General features: G+C 37.1%; 1 protein-coding gene across 17 annotated transcripts in view; it reads left to right on the top strand.

Annotated features, from left to right (window-relative positions):
- The window catches only part of VPS13B (vacuolar protein sorting 13 homolog B), an 897,698-nt gene that overhangs the window by 705,643 nt on the left and 175,328 nt on the right, over positions 1-16,727 (top strand). The window lies entirely within an intron of this gene.

Here is a 16,727-nt window from a genome sequence, read left to right on the forward strand (position 1 = left end):
ATCTGTGCTTCAGCCAGCCCTATAGGTGATTCTGATGCACAGCATTAAGTCACTGGTAACCATTTACTTAAAAAAGAAAAGTTGATGTTGTGGCAGATATGCTACACACAGTGTGACAGAAGCCAAGGTTCAACTTTGCAAGAATGCTGTTGAGGTATTTTATCAGGCAGCAACACCTGGCAACGAAAAGCTGTGCTTCTGTGCCTAGACTAGCAAAGTGGGGTACAGACTCTGCAAAGTGACTGCCATTGATGGGAGGAGAGGTGAGAAATGAACTGGCAGTGACATCTACATTTTCCACTTCTGTTACCACGACTAAATTGTTATATACTTTTTCAAAAAGCGTGGGCAGAAGGATTGTGAGGAGGGGAAGAGGAAAGGCAAGACACAGGTGGGAAATAGCAGTTTTCAATCACAGAAACTGCTACTGTAAAATTTCAGGGCACAGGGCCAGAAATTTTGCTCTGAAAGTAAATGTAGCAAAAGGGAACCATGTATTTTCCCACTTTAATTTGTGGGGGGAAATTGGGGATTGGGGATAGTGCAGGGGATAAAGCAAATCCTTATATGCAACTTATTTGCTTATCAAAAAGTAATTAAATGGCAGCTGTAGACTTACTGTAACTTAGTTCCACATAGCCAGTTTGGGCACAGTAGTTAAAACAGAAAGGAAAAGTTTTATAGTTGAGAAGCCTCAATTTTAGGCCAAAACATAGACGATTTATTTCTTTCTCACCAGAAATATTTGTGACCAAGCCAACTAAAAGCTCTGTATTTTGTTTAATTGTCTTAAAAGTTACAAGTGGAAAAGGTAAGGTTCATGGGTCATGAAAGACTATGAAATACTGGAGGCTACAGTATCTGATTTATCCACAAATAAATTGCAACCCAGACAACACTAGGTCTGTTCCCATGCCTTTCCAGTTGTACCTCAATCATAGCAGGGAAAGGTTAAGACTCAAACAAAATGGAAGAATTTAAACATACTGTACTCACTTTTAGGTCCTTTTCTTTTTTCATCCTCATTGCTTTTTTTATTCATTTGTTACTCATATTTTATCCACGTTTAATGATGTCTGTCTTTGGGAAACACCTCTAAAATATTAAAAATCCTTCTCTCACTAAGCTGTGCAAGTTAGTAAACTCTAGTTTTGGAACTTGTTTTTTCCCCCTTTATGTAAGAAAAACTGTATACCCCTAATCCTTTTACAATGCTGTTCTTAAATCTAGTTAAACACAAAAATAACAACTATAGCTTTGACTAAACATACTTTATACAACTCTAACATGTAGTGTCCAGCAAATGTTTTAAAATAATTATTTGCATCAAGTCAAATCAGAGTTGAGGTTAGCTACTTAATAGTAACAATTTTGTTATGAGACTATAATGAACACCAAAATCTATTTTTACTACAGTTTTTTCTTTATGCATACTCAAACAGTTTAGGATGATAACAAGGTTAGCAAAATAATAAACTGTAATTACGTGAAATAAGATTTATTAACTTCTAGTTATAAGGACTGATTTCTTGGAAAATTGTGATTAAGAGATTGCCACATATTTTTTTTCAAAAAAATTGATTTTAACTATATTTTTAAAATAAAACATAATTTAAGCTTTGAACGTTAATTTCATTGTGTAGTTGAATGTCTTAAAAATTCATGGTTTGCAATTTGGATAAAATACATGCAAACATATATTCAAAGTATAATTTTGATAAGTGGTAAAAGCTATCCACCATCAAAAAGCAAATATACTCACATAAAAGCCTCCTACCAGTAGTCATATTTCTTTTTGTAGTTTTCAAGTGACATTGTTCTACATTCAACTGAAATTTTTTATTCTTTAGTATATCTTTGAGCTCAATGGAGTTAATGTCAGATTTTTATAGTTTGAATCTAATACAGAAATACTTAACTGTGTCTTTGATTTTACAGTTTATATAACTGTTGTTACCATCTGCAGCAGCTGCACTTTTCAAAATTATTTGCTGAACCAAATTGAGCACAGTGACAAAAGTAGTCATCTCAGATGTACTATTAAATGAAAGAAAAAGGAGCATTGCCTTGGTACAGTATAGCCATCTGCTGTACAGATGTTATTGTATAGAATGACTTCAGATAAAATAATTGTAGAAAATTTTCATTAAAACCTCAACAATTTGCACTTGTTTATGCGAATCTGCATAACTCCCCAATGAGACAACACACTTGGGGTTTCTTCGGTTCTCACTCACTTTCTCTTTGATCCTTTTTGATGTGCTGACTTTAATAAACACAGTCAAAAACACTGTGCAAAAACATCATGGAAAAAACTACAAAGGAACAATTATAGCAGCAGAAACTACTCTAATCCCTAACTTACGCAAGCTATTTTTAGTGAAGTATTTTTTTAACACTCTTTATGTGACAATGTTATATAAACAGAGTAAAATGGTCCTTTCCAGATGAGTTTTAATTTAGGAGCCGAAATAGATTTGTAATGCTAGAGGAATCTTATGTGCTAAGTAATATTTAGAGAAACACCATTGAGAATGTGTTTTAGATATGTTTCTTTATTTGTCAAAGGTACAAAAATATTTGAGTTCACCTAATGATTATTTTATTTATCATCTAAACTGTCATAAGCTTACAGGAAGTGTATGTGAAAAGGAAATAATATGATCAATCTCCCCCAGGCATTCCAAATACATTTAAATCTGTGCATTCAGATTTATTTACTGATCTATAAAACTAAATATTTATAAATTATTGGCTGAAGCAGTTAAAGGAGTTCCTGTTATTATCATTTGGAATGAAACAAAATGGTTAAATATTTTCTACTTTACAAAAAATATCTACCAGTTCTTCTTAGCCTTCTGCATTATTCTTTAACCCTAAACTATGGGAGTTTCACGGGATTTGTTTTTTTTTTTTTTAATTCCACTCTGCAGATACTGGTATAGCAGTGACTTAGAATAACCTAACTCCTATTTCTGTTAGAATACTTTTGTTCTCTCATGAATCTTTGGTAAAATGACCCAAAAGTTCTGATTTCAGTAGAGGTAATGCTTGTATTTTTAAGGTTGGTGTATAATATTGCTGAAAATCGTATGATTATATTAAAAGTACATCTTTAGAAATTACATCATATATTTTAAAATATTTTAAGGCAGATAATATTTATTTTGCTGTTCATTAAATCCATCCCATTCTACAGTATTTTCTGGAAAAAAAAAAGCCTTTCCCTTACATGTATATACAACGCAATCTTTTTGCCATTTGAAATATGTAGCTTTGGAGAAACCATAAGTATATAGCTATAAATTGTGAACTTGCAGTGTAGCACTTTCCAGAGGCAGGGTGGAGAATGAGCTACAGACTTTAGCTCCCCTTGTCTGAGTAAATTATGGCTCTATTTGGGCGGCACTCCTTAGATTTCGACAAACGAGCACACAGTTGAGAGCTGTGAAGTAGCTGAACTTTAGGCTGCCTTGCTCTTTCTCAGGGGCACTTAGATTGGCAGCCTCCATATATGTAGATAAGGAAAAGGAAAACAGATTATGAGCAAATTAGATGCCACAAAAGATTGGGGGAAGAACCTTAATGAGGTCATCTTGGCTGGCGTTTTAGTCAGAATTGGGAAGAAGTTAGAAGGATCCCCTGTCCATAGGACTTGGGTGACTTTTTACCCAAGCCAAAACCAGTGAGTTGAACTCCTTCTAGTCAAATGGCTATGGTTTACGTAACTTTCACTACCCCAGCCTCTGTCATCCAGATGTACTTATCTTTTTGAATAAACAAAAGTAGAGAGAGAAAGCATAACCACATTATTTTTCACATATACAAAATGCCTTTTCTCATGTTCACTGAATTCAGGACCAATAAAATGTAAAGAACCTAAAGTTCCATTTCAGGTATTGAAAAGTGAAACCAGGTCATTAATTGATAAAAAGTGGAGCTCCAACTTTTCATTCTATAGTTAACTGGGTCTCCCAGGGAAAATCTTTTAAGGCGTTGTCATAAGCTTTGGATGCTGCAGAGTTGCAAGTTAGCCTAAGGGGAAATAAAATAGTAAATTAGATATGACTACCTAAAATAATATGTTGCAATAACCAGCCAATTACAGCACCCCAAAGACTTTTGTTACTTTTAGCAAGAAATAACATCTCTGTCCAATGCCTGAACAATAGGAAATGAGTTCTTTGACCGTTAAAGCCAGAGGAAAAACTTAACTTTTAAGCAGCCACTGAGGATTGAAGTGGAAGTACAGCTTGTAGACAGCTATACAAATCACTAACAAACCTTAATGAATATTGGGTGTGGGCATCAGGGTCCTGTCATTTTTGACACTATGTCCCAAGTAGCCTAAACCCAACACTCAAGGAAAGGTGGAGACCTCATTGGGTCTGTAACATCTGGGTTTTTATTTGTCATTTTGGCATACCCCACAAGCGCAAAAGAAAGAGTAAAAGGGGATTATCTTGACAATGAAATGAGTTACTGAATCTTGTGATAATGAAAAGCAGAAGAATTCTAATGCCTTTCTATAGTCCCTGAGGTAGAGGTGCGTTTATGGTTTTGCAGAAGTAAAATGTAGGGGGGAAGAACAGATGGCCTAGCGTCCGTGAAACACGACACCTCCCCTCCCAGGACTGAGTACCACTATTAATCCTGGTCAGATTCCCTCCTATTACTTTATAACAAGGTTCAAAGTTGCTACTGATAAACTGGCATGTACTTCTTTTTTCACCCTTAAATTACCTGTAGATTACTGATAATTTTTGACTATATTTCTGTATATCCTGGTGAACCTTGAGGCATTCGACAAAAAGTAGAACAGGAATTTCTAAAAATTGGCTGGGAAATAAGAATAACAAGTAAAATTATCTTAACTTTTTTCAAAAAATGTCCCATATTATGTTTTCTAATATGATGAGAATAAAAACCATAAATGTATGAGATACTGTAATTCTCCCGTCCTCTTAGAAATTATATGAAATGGAGAAGACATCTCAACATACAAATTATATTCTACTTGCTGTAACTGTTACATGATTAGATACACTAGACATTATTAATTACCACTACCTTAGAAAAGATTTTTTTCACACCCTCAAGAAAGGAGATTAAAAATTTTGACTGTTTGACATTAAAAAAAAAACACTAGGAGGTATGTGCTGCTCAGCTGTGTTTACATAGTCATGTATTGTTTTGTTTAACCAAATTATGTAAATACAATATTCTACATCTTTTGTTTTGAGATCTATATTCATTGTCCTGTGATAAAGAGCCTGTGCATTTTTTAAAATGTTCTTTATGTACATTTTTTGTTTTAGTGCTGTGTGGTTGCTATAACTGTTTTGGATTCCAAAGGGAAGCCTTTAAAATACATAGGAGAATAACTTCAGAGATATGGAAGATATCCACTGGGTTGAGTTTCTGATGTATGTATTTCAAAGCTGCATAAAAATAAAAATTACCTAATAAGCAACAAACTTAGGATATCAGAGCGATCTCATGTGCTGTGGTGTAGTGAACATGATGTACCTGCCCAGCCTTTCGTAGAGGGAGATGAGCTCATTTCAGAGAGATAACCATCTCTGACTTTTTCTTCTGATTCATCACTGACCTGAACTCAATTTGAACCTTGTTAGACAAAAAACAAGCAGAATTCCTGGCCTAAACTATAAAATATAATTAAGCCCTTTTGAAATGATGTGTAAAAGAACATTGCTGTACCCCCACTTATAACCACCACCACCACCACCGCAACCAATAAAGTTAAATCAAGCACTGCCTGTAATGGATTAAAATAATAAATGTTCCTGGATTTCAGTGTTTGAAGTACTTGAAGAAAACAGGCTCCCAGCAGCCGGGGTAGCTGAATGCAAGAAAGACATTTATTAATGACGAGTTCAAGGATTTGGCCTGTTTAAGATCATTACTTTCTGTTTACCGTGTGTTACACATCCCTTGTATTTTTACACAGCCCACATGTGTCCACATGCAATAATGAAAAGCTTTTTTCCCAACAAAAGAATTGTTAATTGTGTAAATATGGTTCTCTTGGGGAATATGAAGTCTTCATAAGACTCTGAGCCCTTCTAATGAGAAATCCAGTGTAGTCATTACAGTCTTCCATGTAAATCCACCTTCAGATCTTATCTTTAGCCAAATTAGTCATTTCTGGTTATTGGTTTTAGTTACCAAATTCCAAATTTAATCTAGACTGTTTGCTAGAAAACTGCTGGCCTCCGGGTATTTGTTTTAGAATTGTGTGCCATTACGTTGGACCTTATGTGTCCTATGTACTCTAGAAAAAAAAATCAGTGCTTTTTCTTTTGTCATATGATAAAGAACCTTTTCACTAGATTTATTAATAGATGCATTTGGAAAAAACAACTGATACAAATTTTACATATACACATATTAAAATATTGTGTTTCTTGGAAAGGAGAAAAAAGGGTCTTTGAGACAACAAAAATGCTGTCAATTAACATGCAGCTATCTCATTGTACAAAATGTTATTGGAGAAGGAAGTTTCCAGCCCTAATAATTAAGTACTAGAGACTTTTTTCTTAATTGTCTCTCCTTAGCATTCTAATAATAGCCCCTATTAGGTTAGTATTAATAAAATGGACAAGCATTGTGGCCCCAACCCAAGGACTGTGGAAAAATAAAAGATTAGAAGTAAATCTCTATCCCCCACTCTATTGAATTTGTGACAGCATTTAGTGTTGCCTGTGGTCACAGCAAATTGCCTGCTTGTCCATATAAGCCAGTAGGCTATTTGCTAGGAAAGCTTCTAGCAAAGCAACCCTGACAGTGATGAGTAACTGACAACATCTTACATGTTCTTTTACTCCCTGGTTGGTCCCCTGGACTTGCTGGCTATGTTGGCATAACATACTGGGGATGAGCAAGAGAACTGAGGACAGGAAAAAGCATGTATTTACAACCCAGTTACCAATTAGAAAAATGAAATTACTAAGAACTAATAGCAGTAGTTTGTATAAAGCAACATGGTGCTATAAAGAGGCAGACAGAATCTGCTCCCCAGCCCTGCTACTTACTGACCAGTTGGTTGTGTCAAAAGTTACTCTGTAGTGCATTTCCCAAATGAAGGCAAAAATATTTAATTTGTAGGACTTTGAGAGGATTAGGTGACATAATGTATGCAGAGTACCCGACACATTGCTTGGTACAAATTAAGTGCTCAGTAAATGTTGGTCTTTGTATATCTTCCTTTCCCCAAAATCACACCACATGAATATGGAGGTCATAGATTACTAAATGTCAGAGCTGAAAAATACCTTAAAGGTCATCCTTTTTTATCAATAACCTTTATTATCCTTTTCTCCCATTGACCTCATGGTCCAGACACACTGCATTTAGTATTAAATAGCTAACTATACCAACTTGATACAATTATAACCAAAACAAACAAACAAAAACTTTAGAACACCTCCACAACTTAGTCTCAGACAAATTCATGATTTCTTTTAGGTTCTTAGGAATACTAAAAATACCTCATGGACCACCATTACTATGTGGGACCCACTAAGTGTCAAGGAACCTTGGGTCGAAGCCCATGGAGCTAGTCTTAACTCCCTCATTGAGTACAGAGTGAAGAGGTTAAGCAGTTTGCCCAGGGATACTGTATGGTGGAGTTGAGACTAGAACACACATCTCCTGGCTGCTGGCCTTTCTGTTATACCAGTCTTTCAAAACCTGGATTATGTAGATCAAGACCATTTTCTAAGGCACTGCAGTAAATTACTTTAGCAAGTCATGTTGTTTTCAACATTATTTGAGTAAGTTGATACCAATTTTTCCATCCATGTAACTTACTTTAAAAAAAAAAATTGATTCTTCAGCAGTTTCCTCGCATAATTCAATTAACCAGCTACTGTATTCATCCCAGAAACTTTTCAAGTATGTATTTGCTGTTATTCTTTCCTATGTAAGAAGGTTGTCATACACTTTCCAGTATGCACAGTCAGATCTGCCAGTCTGCTTTTTTTTTTTAAACATAGCCACATGATCCAATCAAGTTATATTTTTCTAATAAACTAACACAACTGTAAAAACAGTGAGCATGGTGGCAGATTGGAGGGGAAGAAAGAGGCAAACCATATCCTCCATCACCCTTTGGTATTTTTAGTTTTCATTTTTCCAGGATCCTAGAGTTCTAAAGCATTTCATAAAAAATACCTTTCCCAGACAATGGCCATGTGTGAGTAGCCAGCTCAGTAGGCATTTCTTTCATGACAAATTCTGCCTTTTTTTTATGGGAAAGAAACACTCCTCTTCCAGCTACTTGTTTTTCTATTTTCTTATGTCCAAACAAAGAGGTTTGAATTAAACTAGGAGGTCCCAGCTTTTACTTACCAGTATGGACTAAGTCACAGTCCCTGGGGAATGGAAATCTCACCTATGAGAAGTCATCAGGTGCTTTGAGAAGGGAAACATGTTAGTAGCCTGGCCACCCATTTGGTCTATTATTTTGATGACTAGACTTTTAAGTTCATTTGTTGGGGAATACTGGCATCTTTTACAGCTTAAATGTCAGTGTCCATGTAGTTCTCTGGTTTTGTTATGTTTTCTCCCACATATCATTTCTTCCTGTATTTTAGTTTACCATATTAATAGGTTCTCTCTCTCTCTGTCTCTCTCTATATATATAGGCTCTCTCTATATATACGCTTATTACAGAATTAAATATAATTAAATAGGATCTGATCAACTTACATATTCTGATCAAGGGTGGGCAGGAACATGTTTTTTTCATGGCTAGAGCACCCAAATGCCATTTTTATCTGCTTCAACATAATTGGTTGAAGGAATGGAAGACTTTATTTTTGAGGGATTTGTTATGTCTTTACAGACAATACTTACAAAATTTCATCCTTTTCACATTTTGGGGTTTTCTGATGCTTCACTGTTACGCAAATCAGCTTCTGGATGCATCTAACACATGCTTGCTGATTTTCCAGTAGCCTTAGATTACTTACAGCTGGATAAAATAATTACCTGCAATGTCATTATTGACTACTCTTTCTAATGATATATAGAAGCTCGATTTAGATTGCATTTTTCTCAGTCAGCATGTAGAAACTAGGAGCCTTACTAAGGGTCTAGTAGACACTGACAACATAGGGCTGGCAGCACTTTGTAAACATTTTCCAAAACAAGTGGTTTGCATTTATTAGTCTTCTGAAGGAGTATTTTAAAAGTCATGAAACTATTTGTTCCTTGAAGTAAATTTTTGTACTCAATGAAAAGTATGTCAGTATTCAAACAAAGCATGACTGGTTCTGTTTATCGTACCAGTTGTTTCTGAAATTATTTCTCAATGTTGCTACACCTCATTTAGTTTAATTAAATATCTGCCATTAGTTTGCTAAAACTTAAATTTAAAAGATAAACATAGATTTTTGAAAAAAGTCTACAGAAAAATTCAGCAGGAAAGCATTCTGTTGAAGGAAAGGTAGAAAGAAGAAGTCATACCGCATGATTGCTCAAAGTGACCTGATGACATAATCACTAAATGCAACATGGGATCCTGAGTGGGATCCTGAAACAGAAAAAGGACATGGAAGGAGAAGCTGGTGAGTCCATCAGGTCCTGGACTCTTTTTGGTTGGTAAGCTATTCATTATTGCGACAATTTCAGAGCCTATTATTGGTCTATTCAGGGATTCAAATTCTTCCTGGTTTAGTCTTGGGAGGGTGTATTCGTTGAGAAATTTATCCATTTCTTCTAGATTTTCTAGTTTATTTGCGTAGAGGTGTTTGTAGTATTCTCTGATGGTAGATTGTATTTCTGTGGGATCGGTGGTGATATCCCCTTTATCATTTTTTATTGCGTCTATTTGATTCTTCTCTCTTTTCTTCTTTATTAGTCTTGCTAGCGGTCTATCAATTTTGTTAATCTTTTCAAAAAAACAGCTCCTGGATTCATTAATTTTTTGAAGGGTTTTTTGTGTCTCTATTTCCTTCAGTCCTGCTCGTATTTTAGTTATTTCTTGCCTTCTGCTAGGTTTTGAATGTGTTTACTCTTGCTTTTCTAGTTCTTTTAATTGTGATGTTAGGGTGTCAGTTTTGGATCTTTCCTGCTTTCTCTTGTGGGCATTTAGTGCTATAAATTTCCTTCTACACACTGCTTTGAATGTGTCCCAGAGATTCTGGTATGTTGTGTCTTTGTTCTCATTGGTTTCAAAGAATATCTTTATTTCTGCCTTCATTTCGTTATGTACCCAGTAGTCATTCAGGAGCAGGTTGTTCAGTTTCCATGTAGTTGAGTGGTTTTGAGTGAGTTTCTTAATGCTGAGTTCTAGTTTGATTGCACTGTGGTCTGAGAGACAGTTTGTTATAATTTCTGTTCTTTTACATTTGCCGAGGAGAGCTTTATTTCCAACTATGTGGTCAATTTTGGAATAGGTGTGGTGTGGTGCTGAAAAAAATGTATATTCTGTTGATTTGGGGTGGAGAGTTCTGTAGATGCCTATTAGGTCTGCTTGGTGCAGAGCTGAGTTCAATTCCTGGGTATCCTTGTTAACTTTCTGTCTCGTTGATCTGTCTAATGTTGACAATGGGGTGTTAAAATCTCCCATTATTATTGTGTGGGAGTCTAAGTCTCTTTGTAGGTCACTCAGGACTTGCTTTATGAATCTGGGTGCTCCTGTATTGGGTGCATATATATTTAAGATAGTTAGCTCTTCTTGTTGAATTGATCCCTTTAACATCATGTAATGGCCTTCTTTGTCTCTTTTGATCTTTGTTGGTTTAAAGTCTATTTTATCAGACACTAGGATTGCAACCCCTGCCCTTTTTTGTTTTCCATTTGCTTGGTAGATCTTCCTCCATCCCTTTATTTTGAGCCCATGTGTGTCTCTGCACGTGAGATGGGTTTCCTGAGTACAGCACACTGATAGGTCTTGACTCCTTATCCAATTTGCCAGTCTGGGTCTTTTAATTGGAGCATTTAGCCCATTTACATTTAAAGTTAATATTGTTATGTGTGAATTTGATCCTGTCATTATGATGTTAGCTGGTTATTTTGCTCTTTAGTTGATGCAGTTTCTTCCTAGCCTCGATGGTCTTCACAATTTGGCGTGTTTTTGCAGTGGCTGGTACCGGTTGTTCCTTTCCATGTTTAGTGCTTCCTTCAGGAGCTGTTTTAGGGCAGGCCTGGTGGTGACAAAGTCTCTCAGCATTTGCTTGTCTGTAAAGTATTTTATTTCTCCTTCACTTATGAAGCTTAGTTTGGCTGGATATGAAATTCTGGGTTGAAAATTCTTTTCTTTAAGAATGTTGAATATTGGCCCCCACTCTCTTCTGGCTTGTAGAGTTTCTGCCGAGAGATCAGCTGTTAGTCTGATGGGCTTCCCTTTGTGGGTAACCTGACCTTCCTCTCTGGCCGCCCTTAACATTTTTTCCTTCATTTTTGACAATTATGTGTCTTGGGGTTGCTCTTCTCGAGGAGTATCTTTGTGGCGTTCTCTGTATTTCCTGAATCTGAATGTTGGCCTGCCTTGCTAGATTGGGGAAGTTCTCCTGGATAATATTTTGCAGAGTGTTTTCCAACTTGGTTCCATTCTCCCCGTCACTTTCAGGTACACCAATCAGACGTAGGTTTGGTCTTTTCACATAGTCCCATATTTCTTGGAGGCTTTGTTCGTTTCTTTTAATTCTTTTTTCTCTAAACTTCTCTTCTTGCTTCATTTCATTCATTTCATCTTCCATCACTGATACCCTTTCTTCCAGTTGATCGCATCGGCTACTGAGGCTTCTGTATTCTTCACGTAGTTCTCGAAACTTGGCTTTCAGCTCCATCAGCTCCTTTAAGCCCTTCTCTGCATTGGTCATTTTAGTTATACATTCGTCTAATTTTTTTTCAAAGTTTTTAACTTCTTTGCCATTGTTTTGAATTTCCTCCTGTAGCTCGGAGTAGTATGATTGTCTGAAGCCTTCTTCTCTCAACTCGTCAAAGTCATTCTCCATTCTGCTTTGTTCCATTGCTGGTGAGGAACTGCGTTCCTTTGGAGGAGGAGAGGCGCTCTGCTTTTTAGAGTTTCCAGTTTTTCTGCTCTGTTTTCTCCCCATCTTTGTATTTTTTTCTACTTTTGGTCTTTGATGATGGTGATGTACAGATGGGTTTTTGGTATGGGTGTCCTTTCTGTTTGTTGGTTTTCCTTCTAACAGACAGGACCCTCAGCTGCAGGTCTGTTGGAGTTTGCTACAGGTCCACTCCAGACCCTGTTTGCCTGGGTGTCAGCAGCGGTGGCTGCAGAACAGCGGATTTTCATGAACTGCAAATTCAGCTGTCTGATCATTCCTCTGGAAGTTTTGTCTCAGAGAAGTACCCGGCTGTGTGAGATGTCAGTCTGCCCCTACTTGGGGGTGCCTCCCAGTTAGGCTGCTCGGGGGTGAGGGACCCACTTTAGGAGGCAGTCTGCCCATTCTCAGATCTCCAGCTGCATGCTGCGAGAACCACTACTCTCTTCAAAGCTGTCAGACAGGGACATTTAAGTCTGCAGAGGTTACTGCTGACTTTTTGTTTGTCTGTGCCCTGCCCCCAGAGGTGGAGCCTACAGAGGCAGGCAGGCCTCCTTGAGCTGTGGTGGGCTCCACCCAGTTCGAGCTTCCTGGCTCCTTTGTTTACCCAAGCAAGCCTGGGCAATGGCAGGCACCCCTCCCCCATCCTCGCTTCCACCTTGCAGTTTGATCTCAGACTGCTGTGCTAGCAATCAGCAAGACTCCGTGGGCCTAGGACCCTCCGAGCCAGGTGGGGGACACAATCTCCTGGTGTGCCGTTTTCCAAGCCTGTTGGAAAAGCGCAGTATTAGGGTGGGAGTTACCCAATTTTCCAGGTGCCGTCTGTCAACCCTTTCTTTGACTACGAAAGGGAACTCCCTGACCCCTTGTGCTTCCCAAGTGAGACAACACCTGGCCCTGCTTTGGCTGGGCTTGCGCACGGCGCGCTAAACCGACTGTCTTGCACCCGCTGTTTGGCACTCCCTAGTGAGATGAACCCAGTACCTCAGATGGAAATGCAGAAATCACCCATCATCTGCGTCGCTCACGCTGGGAGCTGTGGACCAGAGCTGTTCCTATTTGGCCATCTTGGCTCCACCACCTATTACCGAAGCTGGTGAGATTGAAAGGTCTTTAAATTAGTAGTATTGTATCACTGCAAATTTAATGGTTTTTGAGAATCATAATCTGATTTTATGTAAGTTATTAACATTGAGAAGCTGGGTGAAGGATATCAACTTTGCTGAAAGCCTAAAATTGTTTCAGAATTTAAAGTTTTTAAAAAATGACCTGATCAGCAATTGGGTAAGTAACTTTATTAATATTCATGCTTTTAAACATCTAAGTGATAATTTTATATCATAAACTTTTGAAACATATTTCTAAAGATTTTGTCTTTATTGTTTTTGGAAATTTAGGGAAAAAAATACAAGTACAGAAAATGTACAGGGTAATTCATCAAATGCCTGCATACTCATGAGCTAGAACAAATATAAACATTTGTCTTATTTGCTATAAACACACGCACACAGAACTTTACAAAATTATTCAGGCCTTTTCCAGTGTTCCGTTGTTAAGAAGGTAGCTCTTTATAATTTTTACTTGTAGGCATTTTGTCCAATGGTGCATTTGTCCCCCTAGGAAGAAGAACACATGCCTTAACTTACTTTCTGTTGCCATTTATACCAGGTTGTTGGATGTATAAATATCTAGTTTACATGAACTCTGAGTATTCTCTATGGCCCTAGGTTTATATATGTGGTAATATATAAGAATCAAAGTAAGGAAGATATTTAGTAAGTTTCCTGGGAAAAAAAGAAAGGCCTGATGTCCCATGGGCTGGCTTCTCAGAGTGAAATAAAGGGGAAAGGAAAATTAATAACCCTGTCATGAGTCCCAGGGATTACTTTAGTATCTTGTGGTAAAAGTGTATAATTTGGTTTACCATCTGTAAGTGACCCTTTGTGAAATTCATCACCACCCTTTATTGCTGTTATCACAAGCTCTTAATAAATACTAGCTCACGCCTATGATCCCAGCACTTTGGGAGGCCGAGGTGGGCAGATAACAAGGTCAAGGGTTGGAGACCAGCCTGACCAATGTGGTGAAATCCTCTCTACTAAAAATGCACACACACAAAAAAAATTAGCTGCCCGTGGTGGTGTGTGCCTGTAATCCCAGCTACTCAGGAGGCTGAGGCAGGGGAATTGCTTGAACCAGGGAGGTAGAGGTTGCGGTGAACTGAGATCAAACACTGCACACCAGCCTGAGCGACAGAGTGAGACTCTGTCTCTAAATAAATAAATACTGGTTCCAAGATTAAAAGCACTTAACTAATGTGTTTTTTATTATGTTGTAGCTTTTTTTAATGTAGGAGTAAATGTTCAAAGGAAATATCTATTTTAAACTTAAAAGCTGTTATTTGTGGGTTAACCTTTCTGTGGTACTACAGATAACTGTGTTCCCTCATTGAGGAATGGAGTCACAACAGGTTGGTGTGTGCAGTATGTGTAGCAGACAAGGAAGGCACATGGGGAGAAGTTGAATCAGTTGTGTAAGTTTCAAAATTGAACCACACTGAATTTCCTTGTAGGTATATGGCAAGAAAGAAAAGGGACAAAAAGGACCAGGCAGGACATATTTATATCTGTAGATTTTGTATTTTCTTAATACTTTCTGGCAATGGCTGTTCCTGTGTCCTCACTGCAAACATTAGCATCTTATTAAATTCTCAGTGCCATTTGTGTATTTAAACAAGCTCATGATCAGTGCTGGTAGGCCTGAGTTACGGGCAAATAAAAACAATGACTGTAAAAACTAAGGCTAAAGCAAGGGGTAGTCTTGAGCAAAAGAATAAAAGAGACTGAAAAAAAAGTGAACAGCACATAAAGTGAGTAAAAAGAAAGCAAAAATATTAGGGTTTGTATGATAGCAGGGAAGTATTCCTGTTCAACAGTTCATGTGCTTAACAGAGTCAATATTAGAAATGTTGTAAGATATCTCTTCCCCACTCAGTACTTACTGAGATTGCAGAACTTGAAGCTAATACATTGCCAAGAGAAAATCTGATATGAAAGAAAATTGCTAATTATTTACTTTATCTTCATATACCAAATATATGGTAGATAACCAGTAACTTTTGGTTGAATAATGGATACGTGCCTACATAAATATCAAATTGAAGGTGACCCAGGATATGTAAATTCCTTAGAAACAATCAGAAGCATGGTAATAGCACTTGTTTAAGAAATTAGGCCTGGTTTTAGATACTTTGTCATAAGGACAGAAATTATGGTTTAAGCCATGAGAGTAGAGAAGTTTGCTGAAATATTAGTTCAAGGGGAGAATAGAAAACTGAAGATTACTTATTAAAATCCCACTGGTTTAAGCAGTTTTTATGTATGTGAAAAGCTCCAAACCAGTGTTGTCCTGAGGCATGGAAGAGTATGTTAGATTTCTTACCTCTGCGTTACGCAGCTTCAGCCCTTAGGCTCCACATGCTGACTGCCAGCAGTTCCAAGGCCTTCATTTTCTTAACCTCAAGACCAGGGAGCAAGAGGAAGGGTCATGTTCCCAAAAGTATTATTATACCTTAGTGGTTTTCATTGAATATTATGCTCATTCCTGGACCAAATCAATTTCCAGAGAATATCAAACATAAAGTCCCATAAAGTGTGGCAAGTTCCCCATCCTGCTAGACTGTTTCCCGGCAAACCAGTCATTGGATTCTGTTGTCACCGGAACATAGCTATAGCTATAGCGCTCAGTGCCTGCCTTCATTGCAGGGCCTCTGTTTCTGAAGCACATTGTGTGTCCTCTGGTCCTCTTTAGTGCTCCCTAAGTCTGGCCCACTTTCTCTCTTCTTGTTCCAGCCTCCCAAATGTTTGTGTGATCATTGGCTTCCTAATTCTATGCCGTTTTACTGATATTTCTGTCCTCACCTTTATCTTTACTCTCTTGAGAATTCTGGCTATCCCATTCTCTGTCCCCAAGCAAAAAAAAAAAAAAAAAAACTAAAAATAAAATAGGATTTGTGTAATAGTAGGAAAGTGTTTTTCTATATTTGTTTTGTAATAATTCAAGTCTGGAATTTTTTTTTCATTCTCTCCTTGCCCCAGTCAATAAGAACTTGTAATTGTATAACTTTGAGGGGGTTAAGAAGAGCCTTCCATCAACTCTACTTAAGTTCTGTAAGAGGTAGGCACTTTGCAAGTGATATGCATCGTATAGAATGATATGAATTTTGACATTTCAGTACTAGTTCTTTTAAGACAAAGCCTCATAATTTTAGTACAGTATCAGTATTTAGTACAATATCAGTATTTTAAAGTGGTTCCTGCATAGTAGAAATACCTAATATGATCCAAATTCTATATGTATTATGTTATTTCTACAAATATAAGATTTTGTCATGCTTACAAATACTCTTTTTTAAATGAAAGCCACTATAGAGTGAGAAAGCAATCTCATTCCTCTGTATGCTTTGTAGACAAAATATTGTCAAACCCATTCCTAAAGAGACTTCCAGAAATAAATATCAACCTTTCATGGCTTTTCTTTAGTAGATAATTACCTTTGCTTCCATAAACTTGTTCTTTATGGCTTTCTTAGTTTTTTTGCTTTAATGTTGACCACTCCAAGTGATGTTTTAAGGTGGATTAGAAACAGACACACCTGAAGAGGTACTTAGCAAGTTTCTTATGGTCA

Source organism: Symphalangus syndactylus, chromosome 7 (assembly GCF_028878055.3).
Source record: "Symphalangus syndactylus isolate Jambi chromosome 7, NHGRI_mSymSyn1-v2.1_pri, whole genome shotgun sequence".
Lineage (NCBI taxonomy): Eukaryota > Metazoa > Chordata > Mammalia > Primates > Hylobatidae > Symphalangus > Symphalangus syndactylus.